Source organism: Molothrus ater, chromosome 8 (assembly GCF_012460135.2).
Source record: "Molothrus ater isolate BHLD 08-10-18 breed brown headed cowbird chromosome 8, BPBGC_Mater_1.1, whole genome shotgun sequence".
Classification (NCBI taxonomy): domain Eukaryota; kingdom Metazoa; phylum Chordata; class Aves; order Passeriformes; family Icteridae; genus Molothrus; species Molothrus ater.
This window is the reverse complement of record NC_050485.2, coordinates 13668389-13682823: the sequence shown is the minus strand read 5'-3', so window position 1 is coordinate 13682823 and position 14435 is coordinate 13668389. Positions and strand designations below refer to the sequence as shown.

Genomic DNA, 14435 nt, shown 5'->3' with positions numbered 1-14435 from the left:
AAAAAGTCATTTGCCAAGCTGTTGGCTTCTCACCACTGTTCATCAATACAAAGCATCTGTATGAAGCTGGTGAAGCAAATGGATGTAGAATAATTTGCTGAGGAGCAAGATTTTTTAAAGTAGAGTAAGAGATGTACTTCGGTGTATGATTTGTTTTGATATGACTCAATTCCATTCCATCAAGACCAAATATATATCAAAAAGCATCAGTTCATTCAAGATATGGTGCCATTAAAAACAACTGTCATTCTTTGAAGGTGCTCAATCATTAGGGGTTTTTGTGAAGGTAAAAGGCAGCCTAATCCCTGACCAGGAAAAATTCAGATGTATTCTTAGGACCTTCTAAAAATGGAACAACTAAGAGGCACCTATAGATTGCTCTTTCCACATCCTACAGAGAAGCTGACCATCAAAGGGGTCCTAATGTTCAGAACAGTATCTGGGTGCCAGCCATCAAATCTTCACCTGAAGGGGCTGAACTGGGACAGCCAAAAAGCAAGATAAATTGACAGGATATGATGCTCTTACAGGTTAATCTGCTCCTGGAAACAGACAGTCCTGCTGATGACTCAGGAGCTCCAAGTAAGCATGTGTCATTTTGAAATTTTGTCTCCAAGAAACTCAGACTAGGGCCTCAAAAAGAACAGACTAGCTTCTCCTAAGGAACACAAGTATAGTTCATTTAGTTCTGCTGGCGTTCAGATGAGCAGAGAAATATTTGCTCATTCTCAGAAGAAACCTGAGGATTAATCAACAAAAGGGTATTTTTTTAACCTGAAAGAGCTTATGATGAAAGGCAAATATCATTAATAGGTTATCCCTGTCTCACCAGAAAAATAATGGAAGTAACAAATCTCAGAACTCAACAGAAAATGTGGCCAAAACTGGGCAGAATTCTTAAGACATCATCTTTTAAGACCCTTATTTTGTACTGTGCTGAAGACTCAAAGACCTCAAAGAATATTTCAAGCAGAAGTTGCTCCACTGTAAGCACTAAAAAACAATCCCTCAGAGAAGAACAAATTCCCGACCTATTGGGCAGGGTTTCAGGTTTCAGTGACCAGGGTTTATTCTATTACTGCATCACAAACTACAACTTAGGAAAACCTGTCAGAAACACACACCAGTGTTTCCAAACCCCAAATAAAGGAAGCAGTAATTCAAAAGAGCTCCACTCCAGGTCTCTATACCTCACACTCCTTATGCTGCACTTTTGGCCAAGCCACTACTTCTGTGTGGTTGAGTTGCATCCAAAACACCATGTAAATGCTCAGAACTCAGAAAAAGTGGACACTGCACACTTTCAAGAATAACCTACATGGTCATCAAGAGCCTCTACACTGCACAACTGTAATTCGAGGAGCTATTCAAGTTATGATTCATGGAATATTTTCAGCTCCATTTGATTTCTTAAACCAACAGAACTTCACTAAAGAATTGTAAAAGGCAAGCAGAATTCGGTACTGCTCCCACAGCAATTCAAAAGCTGTAACAGAGGACAACAGCAGTTCTACCTATTTCACTTTTCACTGTTCTTCATACAGAAGCTACAAAAGATACAGTTGGCTGGCCTTGCTTCCATGTGAAGAAGTATTTATTCCTACTCAGCAACAAAAAGCTGCTAATAACATTTAAAAATAAATCAGCAAAACAGAAGAAGCTCCAAAGAGTCCATATTTTCATTTACACAAACTAGTCAGAAAGCCAGTCAATAACACCGTACAATCAAAGTCTTAACAATGTAAATTCAAACTACAAATATTTTTAGTTATTGACACTGAGGAGAGACACAACTCAATTATCCAGAGAATTTCAGTACATTTATGCTAGTTCTGCCCCACTGACCTCAGATTCATTGAAGAAGTAACTGAACAGCTGAGGTGGTTTCTGCTAAACATACAGAGCTGCTTGACAGAGGTATCAAGTGAAAGGCAAGGATCTCTTACCTAGCTCAAGGAAAATCTGCTCAAAGTACCTGACTGCAAAAGCATCTACTCCACATTCTGACTTAAAGCAAGAGAGAGCACAGGAAACAGAGAGAAAAGGAAACGTTACACGTAAACTTCATCTAAAAGACAGCAATTGTCCAAACATAAGGAGAGGGCAGTAGAAGAGAGACAGATCCTTTTGTAAGATACCCATCTCTTCACTAATATTTAAGAAATGCAGAGAAGAGCAGGAGCACAGGATGTAGGGCCTTCACTGACCTAATCCTATTGGTTAAAGCTCTGGAGTTAAAACTCAGTTGGATTACACCAAAGTAAGTGAAAGCAGCACCAGATACTATCACTACAGTTCAATAGATGCCTCATTAACAACTTAGAAAAGTTTAGAGAAATATTTTGTGCCTATGAAAGTTTTCTTTAATAAAGCTATTGGCCAGTTTCATCTGAATAGGACCTTGCCTGTGCTGCAATTTATTCACTATACACAACAAGCCACAAGTCATGCTTTCCTTTTACTTCACAGCAAGTTCAAGTATTGGGAAACACATAGAAGCCAGTTAGTCATTCTGAGCAGGAATTTATCCACCTCAGGCTGCAAAACCTGTCAGGACAAGTAACCAGAAAAATCTTAGCTGACCCAAACTTCTCAGCTGCTTTCTATTGCCTCTCATGAGAGCAGATACATACCAACTCTCTGTAACATCAACAGCTGCAAGGCAAAAGTCAAAGTCTTTATTTAAAAGAAGCATGTAATTTGATTTTTTTTTCCTCCTTCTAACAGAAGGTTTTGAGAGCTTTACAAAGCAAATATCTTATCAGAGGAGCCAGAACTTCCAGTTTGGGGAATATTTTTCTTCTATTTAGTAATCCAAGAATAACAGAATGTATTTCATACACTTTGTCAGCTCCTTCCCACAGCTCCAGACAGACCAAAAGGTTTCAAGAACAGAATGGGTCCCTCCCATTGCTATACCATTTCATGTCATAAAAAAGACAGGAAGTCACCACCTTTCTTTGCTGACAAACACACTCTCTCTTCAGAGAACATCCTAAACTTTTATACATATGGTGACTTTTCACCACTTCCAGGAATGCCAGTTGTTCAGTCTCCAGTTATATTTCAGTCTGAAAGAATATATCTTTATTTTCTCTTTTCATAAGAAAAAACCCCCAAGAGACTGATTATAGCAATACAGAACAAAGAAGTGATGAGCATTTAATTTGCTTTGGGTTTTGTGGTTTGTTTCCTTAAAAATGTTCCTTGCTTTGGATGTAATGTGCAGTCTGTCTACATCCACACCATATTTCTTAACCTTCACACTGAATATTCCTATATACAAATTTATATATATAAACATATCTTTTTACATAAAACATCTTATTACATATAATAAAACAGATATTTATTTTAACAGTTTAAAACAGATCAAGGTATTTCTTAGTTTAAAAAAAAATTAAATTTTAAATTCCAGGGTTGAAATCTGATCTCCAGAAAAGAGCACACTAAGTAATGACTGCAATATCTGGATAATACTAGCTACATTCACCACTCATTCTGTTCAAACAATGCTGACTCCATGTCACCGAAACAAGAAGTGGAGTTCAATCCACAAAACCTCCTTTTTTTCCTCCCCTCTCACCTCAATTACCAGGGCTATGCTTTCAACACCAGAGCAACACTCATTTCAAATGAGGCACCAGGGAATGCTACTTTTTGGGGAAAGGCATGGGGGTTTGGGGACAATGCCCCCAAAGCTTTCTTTTGCTGCCCTCCACCTCCAGCAGCTGCATTCATAACAACCAGGACAGGCTCATTTTACTTGCCAAGGACGACACTCACCAGCTTCCAAGCCACAAGAGAAAATGGCTCTCTGTGGCCACGTAGGCAGCTCAACCACTGTGAAATTCATCTCCTTACCTCCTTTCTGGTAAAGAAACACACTCATGAAACTTGCAAAACCCAGCTAGAAGATGAACCTCTAAGGCAGCACTGGAAAATCTTAAAGATGTGACAAAACAGCCTTCACCAATGCCTCACAATCTAGCCACTTCAGCAGAGTCAGTGTCTCAGCCCAAATACACAACAACAATTAATGCCCCAGGAGCTACAGCGAGTAGGCTTGCAGAGCACCCTGCACATGCTACCACACCACAGGGAAAAGATTAAAAAGACAAAAACCAATGCTGCTTCAGGACAAGCCCATGCTTGAACAGCTCCAGCCCTTCCCCCAAAGCCAGTGCTCTGGCAGGTCGTGAGAAAGCCTTGACTGTCTAGTCCAAAGTCTCTGCATCCGCCCCTGGGGAAGGAGGAAAAACAGGCTTTCCACCTCTCAGGATGATGCCAAGAACAACACAGTGCCATTTAGAGATCAGGGCAGCAAAGGCTGTGAAGGGACACAGTCAGTGCTCCTTCCAACACAGACCTCAGTCTGCATCAGCTAATTACAAACACCAGCAGAATTAGTAGGTGCAGAGCTTGGACACAAACACTTCCTAACCTGTGCCTTCATTAAAATAAGAAACACAGCTCCTGATGGAAAAAACGTGACAACACAGGAAACTGCCACCTGAATGGGCTGACAGTACAGCGTGACTGGCTACACAAGCAGCACATCTCAGATAAAACACCACCATAGAGCTGAACTGCACCTTCCCTTCTCACTTGCCCCAGCTGCACAGGCTCTTTCAGTTGAACCCTCTCCTGTTTTGCAAGGGCAGACCACTGCTATGACCACTTAGTCAAAATATCCTTTGCAAGCTCAGCACGATGGACACTTGGCAAAGAAAGCTGCCTTGACGTCTTCCAAGAGCCATCTCACCAACTGCTTTCCAAGAGTCATCTCACTAATTGCCTTCCATTAGTTTCAAGTCAGACAGCTTTTTTGATGAACCTTCCTGCTCCACAGGCTCACCACACAGCCAAACTGAAGTTACTCAGGGCAGGGTGGAAAGCTTTGCTGTTGTTACCCTTTATTAGATACAGCTCCACCACTGCAGGCATATTTCACCCCCATAAGTCCTTCCCTGAGCACCATCTAATAACAAACTGTTGAGGGAAAAGCAATATGCATCCAAAGAATCAGCTCCATACCCTGGCAGCCAGAAGGCTGCTGTCCCATAAAACCCAAAGTCCAAGCTCTCAGGTGCCTCCCTTCAGATCCAAGTTACTTGAGGCTATTCCCTTTGTTTTCTATTCCAGAAGTTTCTAGATGCCACCAAACATATTTCAGCACCCATTTTATGCCCCAAAGCAAGAGTACCCAACTTGCCAAGCTGAACAAATGAGGTTTTAAAAAATTTAAAATTCACAGCATTCAGCTGCCTCCAAATACTCTGCTTCATCCTGCAAGGGCAGCAACTCAAACACCTGACTTGGTTACCTTCGAGTCCATCAATTATTTAGACAAAGCTCCTTTCCAGAGAGACTCAAGTATCAATTATTTAGTCTTTGAGCAGGAAACAAAAACTGTTAAGAGAGGAAAACAGACTTCTGGAAAGGGCTGTTGGGACACATGAACACGTTTGAGGCTGTAGACCAACAACCTGCCTGAATCAGTACGAGAATGCTAAAATAGAACAGCCCCTAAAGCCAAAAGCTCACATGCACACACGAGCTCATCAAGTGCCAGAGCCAATTAGTGCCAAAGAGCCCCAACTACATCAGGGGGTCTCAGGACAGCTCTTCCCATGGAAGACCTTTATCAGTTTGGTATAAATGCCTGTTCTCTAGCCCAGGAGCACAAAATAAAGACAAGCTCTTTTCTAATACCCCAGAAGCTCTTTTACAACACCAAGACAACATTCAACCACGCTCACTACAAAGATCAAGGGGAAGCAGAGCCATGGGTTTATTACAGCCTTGCCTTTCCCACTCAGGTTCAGATTAAGAACGAAGACAGGCCTAAGACTTTCATGTTTTGCAGAACTTCTAAAGACAAGGACACAGCAAGAGCTCTCAGAGGAAGCACAGATAAAGCATTCATCTTAGGTAAGAGCAGAAATCCTTCCACTCACACGTATCACACATAAGCTGTGGTACAATGAAAAGGACAAAACACTGTTGCTTGGCTCCCAAAGAGTTGAAGAAAGACAGGAAACACTGGAGCAAAACAAGTGCTGATCCCTCCCCCCTGCCAAATGGGGATTGAGACACACTTTGGATCAGAAAAGAAAATATACCTATTTTTAAACCCAGTTAAGAGCCCTGGGTTTGGATACAGTTCCTATTGTGGCCAGCATATTTTATTTTCACTTGTTAAAGGTTTTCTGCACAAGTGATATCAGAATTCACATGTGAATAACCAAGCAGAGTGATTCTTCTATCTGAGAGCTTCAGTTCCAAGAGTTATGTCAGATTAGTGAAAAAGTTTAGCAAAAGCCTGGCCATTCAAGGCAGTTGTTTCAACTACAAATATCACAATCTCTTATGCAGTCAATTTTTAAGGATCACTACTTTTGCAGGTGATTCTCAACACCTGCACTTTGCTATTATCCTCACCTGTGACATTCCCCAAAATAGAATTTCCCAACAATGATTTTTCAGCTGACCATCTGAAAGCAGATTTCATCCAGAATAAAGTTTTTTTACAACACAAAAAGAAGTTCAAATATGACATTCAGCTATAGTTACGTAGTTAAATTGCACATTTAAAATTAAGTCATCAGAGCTTAGACATTTCAGCCCTTCCCCTTCTTTTTAGATTGCTGAATCAAAATTCAGATTCCCGTATTCTTGGGAAGAGCCAAACTGTTACTCCTTAAAACCCACACATACCTAACCTTGATAAGCTTTAGTCTGACTATCTCTGACGTTGTTCATAACCTTCATGAGATACTTTTGACTGAGCATGAGCAAAAGAATTCAAGAGAAGGATCCTGCTCCTGTCCAAACTGTGCCAGGGGCTGAAGGCAGCATCAGGAACTCCACCCAAGCCACCAACAGCAAAGCTTTGGAAGAGCCAAAGACTTTAGGACTGGGGCAATACCAGAGAGGAAGACACATGACCATTCTTTGGATCTAGAATATAACCTCTGCATCTAGAAATAACTTCTGCTTAATTCCCCTTTAGTAACAGCCTGCACCATTTACTGTTGGAGGGTCTAATTTACTTTATCTGAGCGACTTCAGCTTGAAGCAAAATGCAAACCACAGCACGTTCATGGATTTTGTGAAGCGCAGCTCTCTCAGCGTTAGAAATGTACCACAGGTGGCAAAGTGTGAGAGTCTGTTCTACCAAAAAACAGGAAGTTTTGACACAGGAAGCCACAATGCAAAGCAACATGGCACAGAGAGCGCACAAGTGTGCCCAAAATCCAAACATTTTTTCCATACCCCACCCAGGTCAAATTTTTCGTAAAAGCAAAAGAATAAAGGGAGGATCTGTGGAACAGTTTTGACAATCATTCTGTGAACTCCACTTCCCCTCACACACACCCCAATGAGAATTCTGAACTAACACAGGGACATCAAAACAAGCGTTTAATTTATTCACACTTATCAGTGCTCACTGTGCCACACCTAATTCACAATGAGAGACTCGACAGACTAAGGGAATCAATTGTAGCAGTTTGTCAGCAGAAAAACTCCTCTTTTTTCCAAACACCCATTTACAGGTAATGGCACATTAGTAGCCACCCAATAAAGCTTTATAAACTAAATAAAAAAACCTCTAAGAAAATCAGAGGTCAGCCTCAAAACAATCCAATATTTCTCAGTTATTCATTAGAAACATAGAATAAACCCATTCATCATCCAGATATAACCAGATTCACAAGACACCATGTCAACAATTTTCTTGCTACACCCAAGAACAAAAAGTTATGCCTTCAATACCAAGGAAAGAATCCCAATTAAACAGCATCTTAGGGCTCAGAGCAAGGGCTTTTTATGGTCCTTTCATTAAGTATTACAAGGCCTAACACCAGTAAAAGCCAGCCCAGAACACACCCCCTTGCAGTACTGTGAGGTATGATACCCATGCGAGGGCTCTGCACAGACACGGCTCCGAGCAAAAGATCACACTTTTTCCTTCTTTTCTGCCACCCTCTGCTCCCCACAAGGAGGAGGAAGGACAGGAAAGAGGCTTCAAACGGGAAAGTTTGTCTACAATGCACTAAACGTCACACAAAGCCTGTGTCCAGAAACAAGAACAAGACTTAAATGGGTTTTCTCCTGATTCGGGGACCGGAGAGAATGCTACAACACAAAGGGAGCTACAAAGGAAGCTAACTGGATCAACTTATACTAAAAAAAATAATCACACAGAGCACACACCACCCAGAAAATCAGCTTTCCATGATCGTGATTTAGACCCAGACTGCACCTTCAGCAAGCACACCTAGGAACAAGATCAACAAACATAAAACAAAATGCCAACTGTGAAACTTACTTGTTTTTACTTGTAACTTACATTTTTTTTCAATATAAACACACTTACAAACTCTTGGAAAGCTATTCTAAAAATTCCTGTTTCAGTGGCATTATAGTTTTGAACAAGACAACCTTTCAAGGACAGGCAACAACACTATATTCCATCCTCCATGAACAGAGCTAAAAGGATATAGGTCAAACCCTAAAAGTGCTTTCTTCCAGTGTCATCAACCAAAGGATAAAGAACACCATTCTACAAACACAAGTGTCCCGAATTCCTCTAAAAAACCCAAACACACAATCCAAATCAAAAGTTGCAAAGCAGTTTCCACCACAGCTCATTCCCACTTCACACCAGTGACTAGACGTCAATTCCCACCTGATCCCTTCTCTCTGCACACAGTTCTTCAGTCAAGCAGATACTGCGAGCACCTCAACCTTCCACACCAAAAGCTTCACATATTTATTGTGAGTATAAAGGACTGATGCCTTACTCCCTGCTGGAGACAGCCAGAAGAGAGATGGATCATCTCACCAGAAAGCACTTAGGAACAAGACACACCCTGTGCTTTCATTCTCTAGGAACTGCTCTCCTTCCATTTCATGCAGAGTTCTAGGTCACAAGGCTTATGTCACTGTAACAAACAAACAAAAACCCAACCAAACTAAAAAGTAGTGCTGGAAGAATTTTGTTCTGCCAGTTATTTTAAAATATCATTCACACCTCCACCACCACCTCCCTGGAAGATCCACTAAAGAAAGGAAAAACCACCCAAACAGGTAGCTCCTTTTACAGCATGGGATAGGTTTCTTTGTGAGGGTTTGTTTTTGTTTTTTTTTTTAATTCAAAATGTCTCAAAACGCTAAATCTACATAGAGCACGGAACATAAAGCAAGAGCCAAAACGGATCTGACCACGGAGCATCACCTCTGGTACCCCGCGCTCCACGGCTGGGCCTGTTACGACAGAAAGCTGAAAGGGGGGGCAGAGAAGTCGATCGCTACCACAGCCGACAGCCAAATTAAGTTAAAGATTTTAAAAATTAAGTCACGGGCCTCAGCCCTTACGCCCACTGGGCCGTGTCTCCCTCCAAACACCGGGGGCTTAGGGCAGGGGTCGGCAGCCGCCGAGGCGACGGCAGAGAAGGGAGTAGGCGAACTCTGGCTGCAGCACTCCGAAAGGCCTTTTTCTGTTATTTTAATTTTTGTTATTATTACTATTTTTCTCCCTCGTGGCACCTCAGCGAGACATGCTAGCGCGAACTCCCAGAGGAAGCCTCACCCGGCCTCTCGGGCTTCCTTTAATGGGAAGGACAATGGCAGGGGCTCGCCACAGCCCCGCACCGCCAGGAGGCTCCGGCAGCAGGCAGGGGCTGCTCCCGCCCGGCCCGCCGGCCCCGGGGATGCTGCAGGGCGCGCACTGCTCCGGGGAGAGGGGGCACAAACGCCGGCGTTCCAAGACGGGGAGAGCAAGGGGCACTCCGGACGGCGCGACCCCCGGGGCAGAGGGCGGGCGGCACTCACCGGGGCAGGCGCCTGCTCGCTAAGTTTCGCCGAGCTGGGCGGAGGGTGAGGCGGCGGTCGGCGTAGGTCCCTCGGCTGCCTCGGCTAGTCCATGGACACGGCAGCGCTGCCGGAGCCTCCTCGCCGCGTCAGCTCGGCCGGAGCGCCAGGCGTGCCCGCCGGGCGTGCCCTTGTGCCGAGCCGCCCCGCCGCTCTCCCGCCGGGCCCGGCCGCGCGGAAATGAACGGCCCGGCCCCGCCCGCTCCGCGCTCCACACAAAGGGGGCGTGCAGGAAGCCCGGCTCTACCTCTGGGCCCCGCGGCTCCCGCCGGGACCGCCCGGCAGGCGCCCCTCCAAGCACCTCCGGGGCCGGGCGGAGGCTGAGGGCGGCCCTGGCAGTCCCTCCCCCGCAGCCCTGCGAGCGCGGCCCCTCGGTGGGGCCCGCGGCTTTGTTGTCTCGGGCTCGTTCGTGGCCGGGTGCCTGTGGCCCCCGCCCCGGCCCTGCGTGTGGGGCTCGGCCCAGCCCAGCCCGCCCCGGCCGCGCCTCAGCCCGCAGGGCTCCGGAGCGCGAGCCAGAGTAGCAGAGACAGCACATGCCGAGCGATACTGCAGGCACGGCCGAGCCTACCTGGAGAGCCGGAGGCGAAAGAAACGCACATGAAATAAAATGATCCTGAAGAGTATTTTGAGTCTTCGGGCGTCCCAGGGCTTCTATGCCTCCCGAGAGAGACGCTGAGAAGAGAGGAGGAAGGGGAAGGTAGGGCTGAGCTGTTTAAAGCTGTGCAGTTAGCGGGTGATAGCTCCCACCTGAGGCAGGGGGAAAATGCTCCCCTGCCGTCTCGCTTGGCTCCCGACCTCCACGCTCCCCTTCTGTTCCCTTTCCACACCTTGTGATCTCCCTTGACACTGGTAAACATTTCTGTCACCTTCATACCCATCCTCATACACAAAGCAAAACTCATGTCTTCAGTGCTTCGCTATGAAAATACATTTGTGGCAGGAAGGCAAGGCCAAGGGAGGTCGTGCAGCACCACTGTGTTCTTACCGGCTGTCTCATATTATCTACGCTTTCTTCACCTGCTCCAGCCCTTGGACTTGGAGGAATGCCTTATTCCCCGAGTCAGGAACAAGCCTGCTCACAAAGACAGCAGCAATCGCACTGAAGCGAAAGGAACTGTTGCGCAATCAAATGATGTGAGCTTAGCACTTCTCTAGTGTGCTAATTCTCCACTCATCAGAGCTGACAACCAAAAGCGTGCTAGAATTAATAGCAAGTGCACATTTCTCCTCATCCGACCCCTTCTGATGTCTGACAAAGGAGATAGACACCCGTGTGTCACCCACTCGCCACTCACATGATCAAGATTCCTTCTCATTTCCCACATGCAGTTGTTTAAATAAATGGGGGGTTGGGTTTGGTTTGGGTTTTTGTTTGGTTTTGGGTTCTTTTAAAGGGGGGGGAGAGTATTTACCAGCCTCCCCTAAGCTTGCTTAAGCCTTCTTAGAAACCAAAGCAAAATTGAACTGAGTGTTAAAGCTGGCAGAAGATGCTGGAAGAACTACCTGAATTTTGAGCAGAATCTAAGAGGGGAAGGGGAGCTCGGAGAAGTCACTGGATTATCAGATGGTAAGAAGAACTAAAAGAGATCCTTTCTCCATCTCAGAAGTACTGAAGTAATCTCACAGAGCACTGAGTCACATCACCAGAAAGTCCAGAACCAAGGCAGAAAGCTCTAACATGCTGATTCTGTAAGAGATAGGAAGATGGCGCAATAGTAACTTCTAAGATTCAGTGGGGAAAATGGGAAATTTCAGGGAAATGCAACAACTTTAGGATGTGAGGACTGTGGAATTAGGAAGGGCATTTGTCGATAAAATAAGGTTCTCTTGCAATTTACTATTTGTAAGATCGTTAGTGTTAGCAGTTCACAGCATATTTGAATTGACTGTGCTCACTGTTAACATGGAGCTGGTTCCAACAGCCTCTCTGTGTCCCATTTATTTGCCTTTGACATTATCTCTGCACAGTGCTTCACTGTGTTGCCAGAAAAATTGGAGTAAAAATCTCATCCATCACAGAAACCATTAACTAAGTGCTAGGGCAAATTGGAACACTTTTAAAAGACAGTCACTTCAGCAGTAAGAGGTGTAATAATCCCGCAGGAATGAAAATAGGAAATTTGATTTTTTTTAAGTGAATATGTGCAGGCCGATCTTCATGTGTGGTTTGTTAATCTTGTTTCCCTCTGACTACTACAAAACGTTTTCTAAAATAAATGAAATCTTCATGAGGAGTAGCTGGTGGAAAATGGCCTCTGATCAGAGCTGTTCACCACTGTGTATGTTCAACATTATCACCAAATAGCATTTTTCAGTGTAAAAACAGTCTATTTATGGAGGGAGGCATCCAGAAATCAGAGTTACAGTTGGAATTGTCATGTGGTTTTGATAATTATGAGCTTAAGAGAGAGGGGTGTGCAAGGAAACAAAGCCCACAGAAGCTACTGAGAGACCTTAAGCAACTTCAAATACAAAGAAATCAGTCGCTGGATCTAAAAGAGAAAGCAGAAACATTGTAGGGAAAGCCTTAGTAACACGTTCGAGATCGATTAGAAGACTAATAAATTAGCATGGAACTGGCCAGACACCCAGTGAAATTCGAGGGGATCCGGCTGAATCAGTGATTTGAGTTTGTCCTCATTCCCAGAGCGTTTCCCCACCTCCCGCTGCTGTTAGCGGCGGCTGCCGCAGCTCTCTGCTCCGGTCCCCCCGAGCGGCCCCGGACAGTCCCTGCGACAAAGGCAGCCACGGCAGGAGCGGAAATTAGTACCACAAAACCGCAATGGGTTAAATGTTGTAAGTATCGTCGTGAGTCTGCTAATAATTTATTCCCTCCACTTAGAAATATCCAAATACCATAGACTCTGTCCGTCAATACAGTATATCCTTCCTCCAAGTTTCTTAAAAGGAAAACGTCCACACAAGTGAAAAGATGGCAGGAATAGATGTCTGTTCCCACAGCTTCCTTCCAGCTGAACCCGACCCTACGTCGGTCTGCTCCTGGAACCTGTTCAGCAAATCTTCCACTGCAGAAACCCTTCGTGTTCACCGCTCCCCTGCATTTCGGCTGGGTAGCAGTGACATCCAGCGGTGCGGAGAGAAACAGAAACTTTTTTTTTTTTCCTACCACAGTGCATCACAGGAAACGCATCAGAAAATGGCAGGGATCCCTTGGCATTCCCGTCTGGTTGTGGATATTCGCGGATGGCACCAAGGACAGGCAGTTTGACAGCGCGGGACAGATAACGCGCACGGGGAAACAAAGATGCGGAGCCAAAAGCATCCTCTGGGGCAGACAATCTTTCTAATGGCCCTAAAAGGACACTGCAAATAGGAAATGCAATTGGGGATCCCTAAAGTTCAAATAAAAAGCACTTTCTTATATTACACCTACATAAATTCATAGCATTTTCATTCATGAAATACTTACAGTAAACCCAGCTATGTGCTGAAGAAAAGATAGATGAAATGACAAACAAGGAAAAGTTGATTGAAAAAAAATTCCTACAGCAGAGTTGTGTTTCTCAAGCCCTACCCTTGCACCTTGTGCACTTTCCTACTCACCTGATCCATCTTCAACCTTAAAGATGAAAATAAACAGAATATCATTCTGCATGAGTGCAAAATGCACATCTCAGAATAAGAAACAAACTTTTAATTATTAGTTTCCAGTAACTAGCTGTGTGTTAAAGTATGATGTGATATTTGATGTGCTGAGAAGTGGTTTAGATTTTGGGTACATGCCATGTTAAAAGAAAAGAAATAACATTAAATGCATACAAGGAACTGGGCCAGCAGAGGTAGCTCTTAGCACAACAAAATTAACAACTGTAATATTTTTTTTTTCCAGTGGATATTCTAAATTCAGTCTGCAGTACTGGAAGTTCACTTAGATGTAATTTGTTCCTCCTTTACTATTTTGCTCTAATTTTACTTGATTTTTGAAAGACAGGGTTAGAAAACTTTAAAATGCACGTAAGCTTCTCTAACTTTCAAATCAAGAAATGCACTAACTGTTTATGGGAAATAATAAAATAATACTGTTTAGAGCAGGACAATACCTCAGAGTCTGATGTGGTTTCTGTATATAGCCCTCTGGGGAATGTGCCAAAGCAGAGAACTTTCAGTTTCCATGAGTACTTTAACAAACTAAAAAGACTTCATGGCTCTTTCTAAAACTGTTTTTACATCATAGGAACACTTCAGCATGTTGTAGCATTAGTGATTTATATGTTTGACAGCCATTATACTTCAAATTCTGGACAGCATAGCTCCCTGCTTCTGTTGCCACTCCCTTTGGATAGGTTGGGAGCAGGGCTGCAGCCCCATGGTGTCCTTGTCATCATCTAAGGCTCCCTGCAGGCCCAGCTCTGACAGAGTGGGTGGAATTCAGTTGCCTGTACACAAAATTGTAAGGAGATGCTTTCCAGATTCAGCAGGTTCTACAGGCACTTCACTTTATCTTCAATTTCTAGGAATTTATCTGTCTTCCATCCCATTCTCCAAGGACTGTTTATGCCTTTCACATTTCATGTTTAGGCGAAATGCACAAACAG

The 14435-nt window shown here is 44.1% G+C and overlaps 1 protein-coding gene across 1 annotated transcript in view; it reads right to left on the bottom strand.

The window, feature by feature from the left end:
* TSPAN14 (tetraspanin 14) overlaps window positions 1-10043 on the bottom strand; it is a 33488-nt gene extending 23445 nt beyond the window's left edge. The window contains exon 1 of the mRNA XM_036385367.2: window positions 9841-10043. The gene's annotated coding sequence lies outside the window, so the exon portion shown is untranslated. The remainder of the gene's footprint in view (window positions 1-9840) is intronic.
* Between the last annotated feature and the right edge of the window lie 4392 nt (window positions 10044-14435).